Genomic DNA, 14,688 nt, shown 5'->3' on the forward strand with positions numbered 1-14,688 from the left:
AAAGACATTTTTGAAAGAAATCCATAAGAAGTCCTGTTTGCAGTTTGCGAGAAGCCATGTGGGGGACACAGCAAACATGTGAAAGAAGATGCTCTGGTCAGATGAGACCAAATTGAACGTTTTGGCCTACAAGCAAAATGCTATGTGTGGCACAAAAACTAACACCACACATCATCCTGAGCACACCACCCCCACCGTAAAACATGGTGGTGGCAGTATCATGTTGTGGAGATGCTTTTCTTCAGCAGGGACAGGGAAGCAGGTTAGAAATGATAGGGAGATGAATGGAGCCAAATACAGGGCAATCTTAGAAGAAAAACTGGGGCAGAGGTTCACCTTTCAGCAGGACAATGACCCTAAACATACAACCAGAGCTACAATGGAATAGCCTAGATCAAAGAATATTCATGTGTGTAAATGGTCCAGTGATATTGCTGTTCACAGATGCTCTCCATCCAATCTGACAGAGCTTGAGCTATTTTACAAAGAAGAATGAGCAGAATTGTCACTCTCTAGATGTGCAAAGCTGGTAGAGACATACCCAAAAAGAGTTGCAGCTGTACAAGGTTTTGACTCAGAAGGACTGAATACAAATGCACGCCACACTTTTCAGATATTTATTTGTAAAAAAAACATTAAAAACCATTTATCATTTTCATTCTACTTCACAATTATGTACCACTTTGTGTTGGTCTATCACATAAAATCCCAATAAAATACATTTACATTTTTTGGTTGTAACATGACAAAATGTAGAAAATCTCAAGAGCTATGAATACTTTTTCAAGACATTGTAAGGAGAAGTCACATGTAGCCTGTTACATTGAATATGCCCTTTTAACAATGTCCTAGGATTTACTGCACTAATCATCAGATAGGAGCGTAGCCATGCAAAAGACATGTAGGGGTAGAAAAGAGATAAACAAAATACAGTTTTTGCTTTGCTGAAATTTAGATGAAATTCAGACTATCTGAAGAAATTAGAATCATACTGCAATCCGTATTTATGACATGGTTTTACTACTAAACAAAGACCTGTAACTCCAACTTCAAAGCACTGTGCATTAATAGTTTTAAAATTATTTTTTAATACTAATTTTCCTTAAACTGCAGCATTATAATTAGAATAACTTTAACAAGTTTCAGTTAGCAAAAGTTTAGAAATTTTTCTGCAAAATCAAGTTTAAAAAAAATGAAAATGTCTGCCCATCCCTGGTGGAGATTGAGGGCACAATACATATAAAAGCGAAAGAAAGACCGGAAGCAGGAATCATGATTCATAGGACAAGCTGATAAGGACTATCCCTGATCAGAATTTGTACTTATTCCCTAGTAATATCACTGACACACCTATTCACTGATAACAGCATGGCCATTAAGGAGTATTTACATGTTAGCATGAGGAACCTCCGGGTCTTTACATAACATTTATTATATACAAAAAATAAAAATTAGACACCACAAAAAATTCACTTTTCTGCAGATTTTAACCACTTGCCGACTGCCCACAGTAATCCTACTGCGGCAGTGCAGCTCCCCTGGGTCCAGCGACGTAGACTTATGTCACTGGACTCCTAGTTGTCTCGACGCGCCGCCGGAGGCATGCTAAACACAGCGGGAGTTGGGCCAGAGGAGGAGAGGCGGCGATCACCGCCTCCCTACCCCGATTGTCAGGGAAAGTGTGAGAAGACCCGCCTGCTTATGTAATCAAAGCAGGCGGATCTTCTCAGTGACAGACAGGGAGAGATCACAGGATTCAGCATAGCTGAACCTGCGATCTCTGTCTGTGTCACAGAACCCCCCCCCCCACACACGTCAGTAAGCATGAGACATACATTTAACCCTTTGATCACCCATAGGATTAACCCATTCCCTTCCAGTGTCATTAATACAGTAACAGAGAATATTTATAGCACTGATTACTGTAGTAATGTCACTGGCCCCCCAAAAGTGTCAAAAATGTCAGTTAGGGGTCAGATCTCTCCCCTGCAATGTCGCAGTCCCGCAAAAAATTGCAGATCGCTGCCATTACTAGTAAAAAAAAAAACAATACAAATGACAAATCTCTCCCCTAGGTAGTAAATGCAATAACTTCTGCGCAAACCAATCAAAATACTCTTATTGCGGGTTTTTTTTTAACCAAAAATATGTAGCAGAAAACAAATTGGCCAACAATGTTAAAAAATTTAGATTTTTACATTTTTTGGGGAATGTTATATAGCAGAATGTGAAAAATATTGTTTTTTTTTTCAAATTTAAAGAAAAGAAAGAAAGCTCTATTTGTAGGAAAAAAAGGACGTAAATTTTGTTTGGATACAGTGTCGCACGACCGCGCAATTGTCCGTTAAAGTAACGCAGTGCCGAATCGCAAAATAGGGCCTGGTCAGGAAGGGTGGTCAAATCTTTTCCCGGTCTTAAAGTGGTTAAATACCAATATTCTTCTTGTAGCATGCTTTGATTTTTACTGTTTTGCTGTTTTATTTTATCTCTAAGCTATGCATTTATTAAATGTATTCAGATGGGTTGAACAAGTCTATGCAGGAAATGTTAACACACAAAGAAATAACTTCATGGTTGACATTGATCTTTAGTTTGTCTATTTACAATGCAGGTTGCTTTATACAAGTTCAGCACTTCTACTTCTGTGTATTATATTTTAGTTATTTTGAACCAATTTACCTTGTTAAACCCATGTCAGCGTGCCTCCTAAAAATGCCGTAAAAATATTGTTTTATCATCTATCCTTACCAAGCGCAGCCAGTGCAAAGTTGTGTTTATTAGGCGTCTGTAAATAAACCTCTGTGTCATCATTATTTTCGTTAAATGCATTATACCGAATTACTTATGATTGTGCTCTGCAATCTCTTTATATATCATTAGTGCTAACTTTCTCTGAAAAAGTTATTCCTCTCTTGTTTCCTTTAGATTCTGCACTTTCCTCACTGGTAATAAACAAGTCTAATTATGTTCCAAGAAAGAAAAACAAATCATACAGTAGTAAAATGTGAACTGCTGAATAAGCTTACAAGTAAATAGATTGGAGTAAACAGCATTTAAAATGCCATTGGTACAAAACGTCTCTAAAAGCTCCAGTTTTGTATAGCACTGAAAAACAGAGAATACAGATAATTGTTTGTGATCCGGGTGACAGATGTCATAGGGGTATTTACTGATACATTGCACAAGACAAATATCCTAAAGAACAATTCAATTCAGATAAGAGCATCTGGTGTCAACCCAGATGTGTCTGTCATAATTTGTTATAATTGCAGGATGGCAAGTGAAACTTTGAATTGATATTCTCTTTGCTTCTTTCAAAACCATTCAAAAGCCACACCAGGCTGCATAGAAATTGTGCAAGTAGAAGAAAGATGAACTTAATAAGTTTTAATTTCTTTATTCCCATGCTGATAATCTTTTCATTTTTGTATCTCCTTTCAACAACAGAATGTCCCAAAAGGAAATGTGACAATAAAGCTTCACAGTAGCAGTCACAACACTGAAGAACAACGTTCTGAAGCAATTTGGCTTTATAGGTAGAAAATAAGTACATACATAAAATGTAAAAAAAGAATTGTCCACAGAAAGGAAAATCAAAATTCTTGCATATATAAAATTCTTCATTGTATCTTCATTGTAACTCATTAATCAATAGAGGGGGCAGTAGAACAAGCACCAGAAGACAAAAAGATTTTATTTCACTGAAGTGATCTGACTTTACGCTATAAAGATCAGGAAGCGCACAATCAACAGCTTAGCAGGGCTGAATGACCCTTTCAAGATCCCTCCAATGATATTCTCGGGTGAATTACATTATCTTCAAACATCATTTGGACTCTGTCGCTTTAAAGCCCTTTCTAAAAAAAAAGTTGCCTGCAAAAGTAGACTGTTGATATTTACCTGTTCAGTGGGTGGCAAGTCTTTACTTTGATCTTTGCAAGAGGTAGGACCTTGGGTTAAATCTCCATATCTGTGTGCTATGGTTCATCCTGCTGGAGCCTACATTTCTACTGCATCATGTAGTTATGTAGTGGCTGATAGATTGAACTACTGTGCACAATGAGGAATGCAGATTTCTGGCAAGCCTAAAAAATTTCCTGTAGGTCAGATCTCTTTAGGGGAGTAAAGGGAGGACAAAGTAAGTAATAGGAGTCTTCTTTTGCAAGGAACCCATTTTTTAGAAATTTATCAACCTAAAGGTACATTGACAACATTTTTCCTAGCCCGTTGCATAGGCTCTTGGTTGCTCGGGGGGGGGGGGGGGTACTGGCTGTTTTGATGAGTCCCCAGATGAGGCCATTGAGGAGAAGGAGCCAGAGGTGACTGAGCTGTCACCTTTATCAAGTTGTGGGATACAGAGGCCACATTGCCAGCTCCATCAGTGGGCACTGCCCTTTATCCCTCCTAGCCATCAAATTTATGTCACAGGTAAGTGCTTCTCTCTGCCTGTTGTCTCCTCTCTCTATGCTCCTGGCATGTTCTTTCTCAACATCTGGTAAAATGAATTCCTCTGCATCCTTCATCAAGTTACCAATGCTGTCCTGAAATAATTGAGCTGACTCTTCCATGTCAGCTTTCATGGCAATGGTGGGATTAGCTGTGGAAGGGTAGTGTGACTGAAGAGGGCACATTTGTGGCTGTGCTGCTCTATGTTTGGGAGGAGGAGAATGCAGAACTCCACCACCTCCTTCATGTGTTCTGGCTGTATAGCACTCCTACTGCCAGAGCTAAAAGGTAAACAGGCCTGCCCCCTCAAAACAGTATCTTGACTATTCATCCAGCTGAGGCACAACCTGCTAGCTGTACATAAAGAGCCTCTGCCTCTCACTTTAGACCTTCCACATATGATGAACACAGGGAATTGCCTAACTTTTTTTTAACAGCTATGGCAATTGGGGATTGAGAATGCAGTGATTTGGAGAACTTCACAATGTGGTGATTTGGAACACTAGTATGTGATAGTAAATGTATATATTCAAAGAATATACCTCGCGCCTAGGAGTACCTAATATAACGTGCACTATTTAGTATAAAAATATAAATATATATATAACGGAGCAGCTGCTATAGATAAAAATGATTGAATAAAAAACCCCCCAGCTAAAAGGTATAATATAGCGCTTGCTAGTAGGATGCAAATAGGGATAAAATACCAATCAAATAGCTAAAAGCATAAATAGCTAAAATATATGCCCTTAAAATGCACAGTAAGACAGTATAAATGAATACATGACAAAATAAATAAATAGGTGTAGTAATAGTGCCAGGTGAAGTCCAAAATAGTTCATAAGTGACTATGTGATAAGTAGTCCAAGGAAAGTGCCAGGGAAAGTGCAGGTGCTTGGTGCTGGATCCTCCAATGTTCCAGGAAATCCAATCACAAAGGTGACTTTCAAAGGAGAAATAAGATGTAAACTCACCAGATATGGTGAGTCTCAGATGTCATACGACAAAGAGACCAGTAGTGCTTTATGACCATCCAGGTCAGGGAAATGGTAGCTGCTGGGCTCTGTTCCTCCTAGACCGGGATTCTCCACGATAAATGGATCGGGTCCCCGAGGTCCTCCTCCTCTGCTGCCAGTTCCAGCAATGGCCCCGCTCTACTTCCTCCCGACTCGCCTCTCACCCGGAACTTCCTGTCTGTAAGGACATCAAATTTGTTTAGGTACAGCGTTGCACGACTGCGCAATTGTCCGTTAAAGTCACGCAGTGCCGAATCGCAAAATAGGCCCTGGTCAGGAAGGGGGTAAAATCTTCCGGGGCTTAAGTGGTTAATAAAATATGTCTTTTTAATACATACTATCTGGCTTCACTGTGTTTATGGCACCGTTAAAATTCCATAAAAAACGTTCTTGCATATAGTTCTTAAACAGAGTGTTGGGACTATTTACTGGGAATTAGGGTGGTACACAATAATATGTTATCCATAGCAATTCATGTTCACTCTATAAGAAATGTAGCTCTATATAAGACTGAGTACAGTGGGTGTACTCCACACTTTCTAGTCAACCACATTGCAATTCACTGTTATGTGGACCAATACAGCCCTGTAAACACTATAATACCAAAAGTATTGGGACACCTGCCTTTACACGCACATGAACTTTGATGGAATTCCAGTCTTAGTCCGTAGGGTTTAACAGCTTCAACTCTTCTGTGAACTCTGTCCAGGTTTATGAGTGTGTCTATAGGAGTGTTTGACCATTCTTCCAGAAGTACAATTGTGAGGTCAGGCACTGATGTTGGATGAGAAGGCCTGGCTCGCAGTTTCCACTCTAATTCATCCCAAAGATGTTCTATTTAGTTGAGCTTAAGACTCTGTACAGGCCAGTCAAGTTCCCCCAACTCAAACTCGCTCATCAATGTCTTTATGGACTCACCTTGCTTTATGCACTGGTCCAAGTCATTGGTGGAGGGGGGATTAAAGTGTGGGGTTGTGTATTAGGGGTTAGGTTTAGCCCCCTAGTTCCAAAGAAGGGAACTATTAGGGCGTGAGCATAGCAAGACATTTTGGACAATTTCATGCTCCCAACTTTGTGGGAACAGTTTGGGGATGGTCCCTGCCTGTTCCAACATGACTGGGCACCAGTGCACAAAGCAAGATCCATAAAGACATTGATGATTGAGTTTGGGGTGGAGGAAATTGGCTGGTCTGCACATAGTCCTGATTTAAATCCAGTATAACACCTTTAGGATGAATTAGAGCAGAGACTGCAAGCCAGGCCTTCTTGTCCATATCAGTTCCTGACCTGAAAAGTGCGCTTCTGGAAGAATAGCCAAACATTCCCATAGACACGCTCTTAAAGCTTGTGGACATCCTTCCCAGAAGAGTTGAATCTATTATAGCTGCAAAGGGTGGGCCAACTCAATATTGAACGTTCCGGACTAAGATTGGGATGCCATTAAAGTTCATGTGCCAATAAAGGCAGGTGACTCAATACTTTTAGTAACATAGTGTATAACACTATATAGCTCTGCATATAGGACTATAATAGCACTGGATGGCTAAAACTATCAACTTCAAATCCAGTGCACACTGATTAAAGGCAGAGGAGAAACCTACATTTTATAAGGAGAGGCCTTTCCTGGCTCTTCTCATGAAAATAAAACAGTTGAGGTTACAAAGAAGATATAAGAAAACAAAAATGTAAAAATTCAAACATTGATCTGGATGAGTGACAACGACTACCTTTCGTTACGCAATGGGAGCGGGACCTAGGCATCTCCTTCATGCCCAAGCAACTAGACAAGGTTCTATCACTAGCACACAAAGCATCCATAGCTAACAAATATCAAGAAGTGGGATACAAAATTCTCACAAGGTGGTATAAGGTCCCCTCATTGCTTCACAGGATGTATACACAAATTCCAGGTAGGTGCTGGAGGTGTGACTCTGAGGGAGGGATGATGCTTCATATCTTCTGGGCCTGCCCTTCATTCAGGGGCTTCTGGGATGAGGTGGCATCCATCATCAAACAGTTAACTTCTGTCCAGGTGAGAGATAATCCTGGGATGTGCCTACTTCATCTTTCGGGGAGGCCGACCCTGAAATACAGGAAGTCCCTGACAATCCAACTCCTTAATGCTGCAAAAGCCTGTATACTGGCCATGTGGAGGCAAACACAGCCCCCTCGCGTTCATTGTGGTTCTCTAAAATTAATCACATACATCGCATGGAGTTGCTGACGGCCACTTTGAATAATACCGAGGAAAAACAGTGGGACCTGTGGCAGCCTTGGGTGTACTTTACTGGCACCGAGGCTTATGTTCAGGGCAGTGTTAGAACTGACGTTTAGATCACATGTCGTTTTTCAATCGGTGCTCGAATTAACCTCACTGGTCTGATCTATTTTTGTGTGTAGTCCTCCTGGTCTGAACCCCATCCACTTCCCCTCTTCTTGTTTTTGGTTTGTCCCCTCCTCCCTCTCTCTCTTCCCCTTCATCTTTCCCTCTTGCTACTCTTCTATCCCCGGTATTTCCCACACATGGTTATCTGATGGTCTACTGATTCTTATGTTACTATCCATATATCAGTGTACGTCTCAAGAAGACGTTCCGTTGGGTAAGCTCGGACACATCTTGATGGTCTATCTCATCAATACTTCATGAACTGAATCTGTGCTCCGAGAGTGACCCAAGTTATATAAAAGAAAAAAAATTGCGGCAAAATACTCTTGTACTTTATGATGCTTTCGATAGTCAGTATGTTATGTGACTTCCATTTGTCTATGGATTGTTTGGTTTCCTCTATTTGATGGCTATTTTCACATTTTGCTGTTTTTGTCACTGTATTGTACTTTTGCTTTAATAAAGAAATTTAAAAAAAAAAATCCAAAAAACGGCCTTGATTTACTAAAGGCAAATGGACTGTGCACTTTGCAATTGCAGTTGCTCTCTGCAAGGGCATTTCCTCCAGAGCTTAGTAAATTAAGTGAGTCTTAACTTTGCAAAGAATACTCAATTATAAGCTAGAAAAAAACCCAAATAAAAAACAGCATTTTTGCTTGCACATGATTGAATGATGGAAGTTAGCAGAGCTTCCCCTCATTTACTAAGCTTTGGAAAACATGCCCTTGCAGAGTGCAACAGCACTTGCAAAGTGCATAGTCTATTTGTTTTTAAAAAAACAACCCCAAAGTGTTAAAGAATAGTTACAGATTTAGATTTTTTAAACAACAACAACATCTTCAAAACAAATATTGATGGTGAAAGTAAATATGTTGATGTGGGACTGCACAGTTCATAATGCCATCTGGTATGAAAGCAGCTGGCTCTGGTTGCGTAGGATAGTTTGGGGACATCATTTTTCAGCAAGAATCAGGCATGGGGAGGTTGTTACTGGACACAGTGTGTTAAGTGTTGGTGAATGCTGCTTCTTATTTAAGGGTTTCACTTTGCAGAATGGTGAGAATCCTTGGATGGTATGCTTATTTTTTTTCTGCTGCTTTCCCTTACCCTCTTGTCCTTGGACAAGGACAAGAAGGACTGAATGGGGATTGAAATGAGTCTCCTATCAAATGCTGAAGCAAATGTAAAAATGTATAGTGGCTGGGAAGCTACTTTTGAGGTGCCCAGATCAGTAACTGAAGGGAGGGGCTGTTTTCACCGGTTAGCCACCATTCAGTGGCAGTATCCTATTTGCTTACCCAAGCGTGTTACTGTTTGCTATGAAATAGACTAGAAGGGTCACATTACCCTGCAAGCTCCTGAAAAACAGGACAAAACTTGGTGCCAGTGGACACAATAATAACCCCAGCATTATAGTGCTCACAAAAATAAACATTGCATTTGTGCCAGTGGGTGCAATAATAACCCTCAGCAATGGTATCAAAGACAACAATAATACACCTTACTTTAGTGTCAGTGGCTGCAATAATAACCCACAGCATTGGTGTCAAAGACAAAAATAATACACCTTACTTTAGTGTCATTGGCTGCAATAATAACCCCCAGCATTGGTCAGTGGCAGTATATTTAATCCTCCCCTCACATCTGTGGTCAGTGGCAATGCTGTTAGCCCCCCCCTCTTTCTACACTGGTTCTAACTTGCATTGCTATTTGAACCCCATGTTGGTGGTCAGGGACAATGTTTTTTTATCCCTTTCTGCATTAATGGTCAAGTGTCAGTGAAATTGAACCCCCCTCCCCAGCAACAACTCCCCTGCTGCTCTGTCCCCTCTACCCAATGAGACTGGAACTTTACTTGTACTGTCAGGTGGAGATCACTCTGCTGGACAGTACAATGTTTATTTTAGTGCCAGGTGATTGAATGCTGGAAGAGTGTTTCACTGCTCCCCACCTTACTGCCGTTCTGCTGCCCTCTGGTACCCAACAGGTGGTGGACCCAACCCAACATTTGAATGGCCCCACATAGACAGCTGCAGGTTGAGTGTTGGGTGTGGGGCATTTGGATGTTCTTTTGAGTATAAACATTTAGAGAAGTTCAGTGTGTTCTCCTGTAGCATTTTTATAACTAGCATGGAAAAAGAGCAAGGGTTAGGCCAGCAATTAGATGGATGGATTCAATTACCACAACATGGTAGCTGCTCTAGAAATAGTAAGAAATAGCATAAATGATTGATCATTTTGGAGACAGTCCATGCAGTCCCTAGGAATCACATTCAAATCAGTGCCAACATGGTCATTTATTCCACTGTCTTTGTAGTAGATAAAACTATTTTTTAAAGTCATTTTGAAAACAAGAAAACAGTTTTTACAACTAAAAACAATCCTTGGCATGGGTGCAAGTATTATGTTTTATTTCCAAATGAATTCATTGAATATGGAAGGGCCTTTGTTTTCCCCATGAATACAATATTATTTCAAATGAAATGAGTTCCAAAGTGTTCCCATATTTCTGAAACGCAGCCAATACTTAGAAACTTTTAAACACTCATAGTAGTGGAGAGAGAAAACTGTCAAAAAGGTTGAAATTCTATTTTCTTTGTTATTGTTTAAAGGTAAACTATCACAAAATTCTTTTTAAACTGTACATCTGCTGAAGATGTACAGCTGGTACAAGCAGCTGAATTTGTAACTCCTCCTCCCATCCTTCATGCTCCTGTTTAGTCCTTTATTTTGATGGGTGGACTCACTGACCCAAAGACCTATGGGCTTTAACATGTTCTGTTACTATCATTAAAATGATGATCTTTTGATCCAAGTTGGATTCTTATTGTTAACATTGGGCGCTCCTTTAACCTACTACCACTAGAAACTCTGGAAATGACCACCAAGCCGTACCTCAAGGTAGCAGCCCAGACCCTCCAAAAGGGTCTATTGCTACATTTTCATTCAGTCGGGCCAGATCGATTGGGAGCAAATTTCCCCAAGCGGCCCTCTCTCATTACACACTTACAGACCCTTTATTGAATAGGTCAGTCCAGGGCAGTCATCAACTTTTTTAAAAAAATCACTGACCCATAGGGAATGTCAGTAAGGCTGGCCACACATTATACAATTTTCTTGGAAAATTTTCCTTTGGATTTACCAAAACCGTATAATATGAGGTCAAACCCAAACACTTTCAATGTGTATGCAATCAGGCAAGCCCTTGCACTACATATTTGAAGGTAAACGTAAAGGAAATTGAACAGGAAAATAGTATATTGCATGGCCAGCTGTAGTGAGAGGGGGCAGAGCCAAATTTAACTTTTATAGAAAAAGATATTTGCATATGGCTTTAGCTTTCTATATATATATATATGTATATGCATTGTATATGCATTGTTTTAACACGTGTTTTTACTAATGGTATCTTCGGTATATTGTTTGCATCTTGCTCCTTGCTTCTGCAGCCCTCCAGCTGTTGTGGAACTACAAGTCCCATCATGCCTTTGGGAATTATGCTTGCAACTGTCAGCCTTGCAATGCATCATGGGTCCACAACAGCTGGAGGGTCGCAGGTTGGACACCAATGCTTTAAAGTATATCTGCACCTATGCAATGCACATAATCTGAAAAAGCAGTAAACTCACTTTAAAACAAGCGTTTGTTCACTGAAGAGAATAAAAACCCAGCATTTAGTCCATCAAACCATAAAAAACAATAAATTCCTAAAAACTGATGCATTTCAGCCTCCTACGTAAGCCTAAGTGCCGGTTCACACTTATGCGCTTGCGCTTGCAATGCGAATTTGCAGTGCGAGTTTACCTTATGTTTTTCAATAGTACCAGCGCGATTGTAATAAAAATTTGATTGCGTTGATTATGTTAATTAAGCTCAGGAGGGGTGGAGCTGAGGGGAAAATCAAACAAAAAATAAGAATTCGCACATAAGAATTCGCACATATCTGAACTGATAATGCGAGTCCAGACCGATTTACATTGATGTCTATGGAGACTAAATTCGCAACGCAACGCTGTAAACTCGCACAAGACCCTTTTTATAATCGCATCACATTCGCATCTGGATCGCAACGCATAGATGTGAACGACCGTCACGAATTCAATGTATTTTGTAAATGCATGCGATTGGAGACTATTTAGAACGCATCGCATTCGCAGTACAAGCGCATAAGTGTGAACCGGCACTTAGTCATACTTAGTCATATGACTAAGGCCTATGTAGGAGGCTGAAACGCGCTGATTCCTTTTTATGGTTTGATGGATTAAATAAAGATATAAATTTTTAAATCCAAGATGTCCCGAATTTCTACTCTCTTCATTGGATTTTAGCTGCTCAGTACACTGTAAGTCCAGGCACGTCTTGATCTCATTTTGTCTATCCTTATGGGATTTTAGGGTTGTAGCATTTCCTTTGATGCTCTAAGCTTTTGTTCACTTCTGTAGCTACAAGTAGTGATAAACGATTTGAAAAAGATTTGCTTTGGTGGATGTTTGCCGAACACATTATTAAATTGGAACATTAATCAGAAAATTAGGTCCGGACTGATGACTTCAGGCTGGCCCCTTTTGCAGGTATAGCTTTGTAAAACATTAAAAAAGGGTGTCTATACTGTTTAAAATATAATAATACACTGTCTCACCAAACTCTGGACATGCTCAGTTGCTCTCCAATTTTAGGCATCGTGCTGAATTTTAGAGGCCCATCTGCTGACATCTTAAAGATTTACTGTTGTTTAGGGGCTCTGGACTTTGCAAATGGAAGCCTCCAACAAGAAGAAACAGTAACAATGCTGGAGGCAATTTACAGCACACACTAATTTTGGTAGCATAATTATTCATGTGGAATTTATGTTCCTTGCTAAATACCATTATTTTTATCAAGTTGTTATGGGTAAAGTTCCACTTTAAGTTTGCAAACACTTCCATCATCGCCCAAATTGTTTTTTCAAGGAGGCATAGAAGTGGGATAGTTAAGCTGAGAACGGCGTCATCGGCAGGGTTGTAGCAATTCTTTTGACTCCACCAACATCGGCACTGGCCATGTTGGTGGAGTACTCAAAACAGCGCAACAAGGCACACAGGTCTCTTCCTCTTCCTCTCAAGTGTTTGGGAGATGGAAAGCTGAACGCTTCCACGGGACATTGTGGAGATGGTTGGTGACCCAGGTGGTGGTGTTGCTGACAGATCGTCTGTTTGCGGGGTGGCAGGTGCCGGTATCACTACAGATGTGGATGGAGCGGCCGAGACTGCAGCAGAAGAGGAAGCAAGATGAGCCAGAGACGTTTCTTGGTTTTGAAGGTGTCTACTCCACTGCAGCTCGTGCTTTGCACTTAGATGCCTGATCATGCAGGTTGTGCTCAGGTTGAGAAGGTTTATGCCTCGCTTCAGGCTCTGATTGCACAGGGTGCAAACCACTCGTGTCCTGTCATCAGCACATTTTCTAAAGAACTTCCACGCTAGAGAACTCCTTTGAGCTGGCTTTGGTGCGCTCGTTCCCTTGCTGCGTTGGGCAGTAGCAGGCGTAGTGTCTAGGGCACGGCCACTCCGCTTCTGCACCCTGCTCCCTCTTCTGCTGTGCTGGTGGCTCTGTGCAACCACCGCCTCTTCCTCCAAACTACTCAGGTCACCTGCATGACCTTCATTCCATGTGGGGTCGAGGACCTCATCGTCTTCCACATCATCTTCCACACAGTCTTCACCCCTGCCCTCCTTGTCGGTCTCCACAATTCTGAACGCCGCAGCAGTTGGCACCTGCGTTTCGTCATCATCGGAGACGTGCTGCGATGGTCCTTGCATGTACTCATCTTGAGAAATAAGTGGTTGGGCATCGCTGCACTCAATCTCTTCCACTTCTGGGGCAGGGCTAGGTGGATGGCCCTGGGAAACCCTGCTGACAGAGTCCTCAAAAAGAAGAAGAGACTGCTGCATGACTTGGGGCTCAGACTGCTTGCCTGATTTGCAAGGGGGTGAGGTGAAAGACGGTTGGACATCAGCTGCAGGTGCCAACTCTGACCTTTCTGCAGTAGACTGGGTGGGAGACAATGTGAAGGAACTGGAGGCACTGTCAGCAGCAAACCAATCTACTATCGCCTCTACTTCTTCTGGCCTCATCACTTCTAGAGGCGTATGATGCCCTACCAAATACTGCTGCAGGTTCTGTCGCCTACTCACACTTAAAGAAGGTGTTTCACTTGTGCGTGTAGCTGGCACAGATCGACCACATCCTCTCCTTGCAACAGGAGCTCTACCAGCAGCACCACAACCCAGGCCACGGCCCCTATTTGACGGTCTCCTCATATTTCTGTAATTTATGATCTTGCCCTAGAAAGGTGTTTATTGAAGAGCGGAACAAAACAACAACAGTATTGCACGGGTGTATCTCACAGTCAAATATGCAAACTATGCCGCAATTTCATGTTTTTTACCCCAAAAGGGTGTATATTGAATAGCGGAATAGGAAAAAGGATAAAAAACGGTGTATCTCACACGTACAAACACAGACTAGGCCCAGATTAAAATTTTTTGTACCCTAATGGGAGGATGAGGAAGAGGAGTAGGAGGAGTTGGGAACAGGAGGCAAACTGAAGCGCCCTGCAATCCTTGGCGGTGGAAGGAGATGCGCCAAACAAATTTAAAAGGTGTATTTCACACGTACCGATACAGACTATGCCGTAATTTATTTTTTTACACTCCAAAAGGGTGTATATTGAATAGCGGAATAGGAAAAATGTTATAATACGGTGTATCTCACACGTACAAACACAGACTAGGCCCCGATTACAATTTTTTGTACCCTAAAGGCAGGATGAGGAAGAGGAGTAGGAGGAGTTGGGAACAGGAG

The sequence above is a fragment of the Pelophylax lessonae genome (genome assembly GCF_965119305.1).
Source record: "Pelophylax lessonae genome assembly, chromosome: 3".
Classification (NCBI taxonomy): domain Eukaryota; kingdom Metazoa; phylum Chordata; class Amphibia; order Anura; family Ranidae; genus Pelophylax; species Pelophylax lessonae.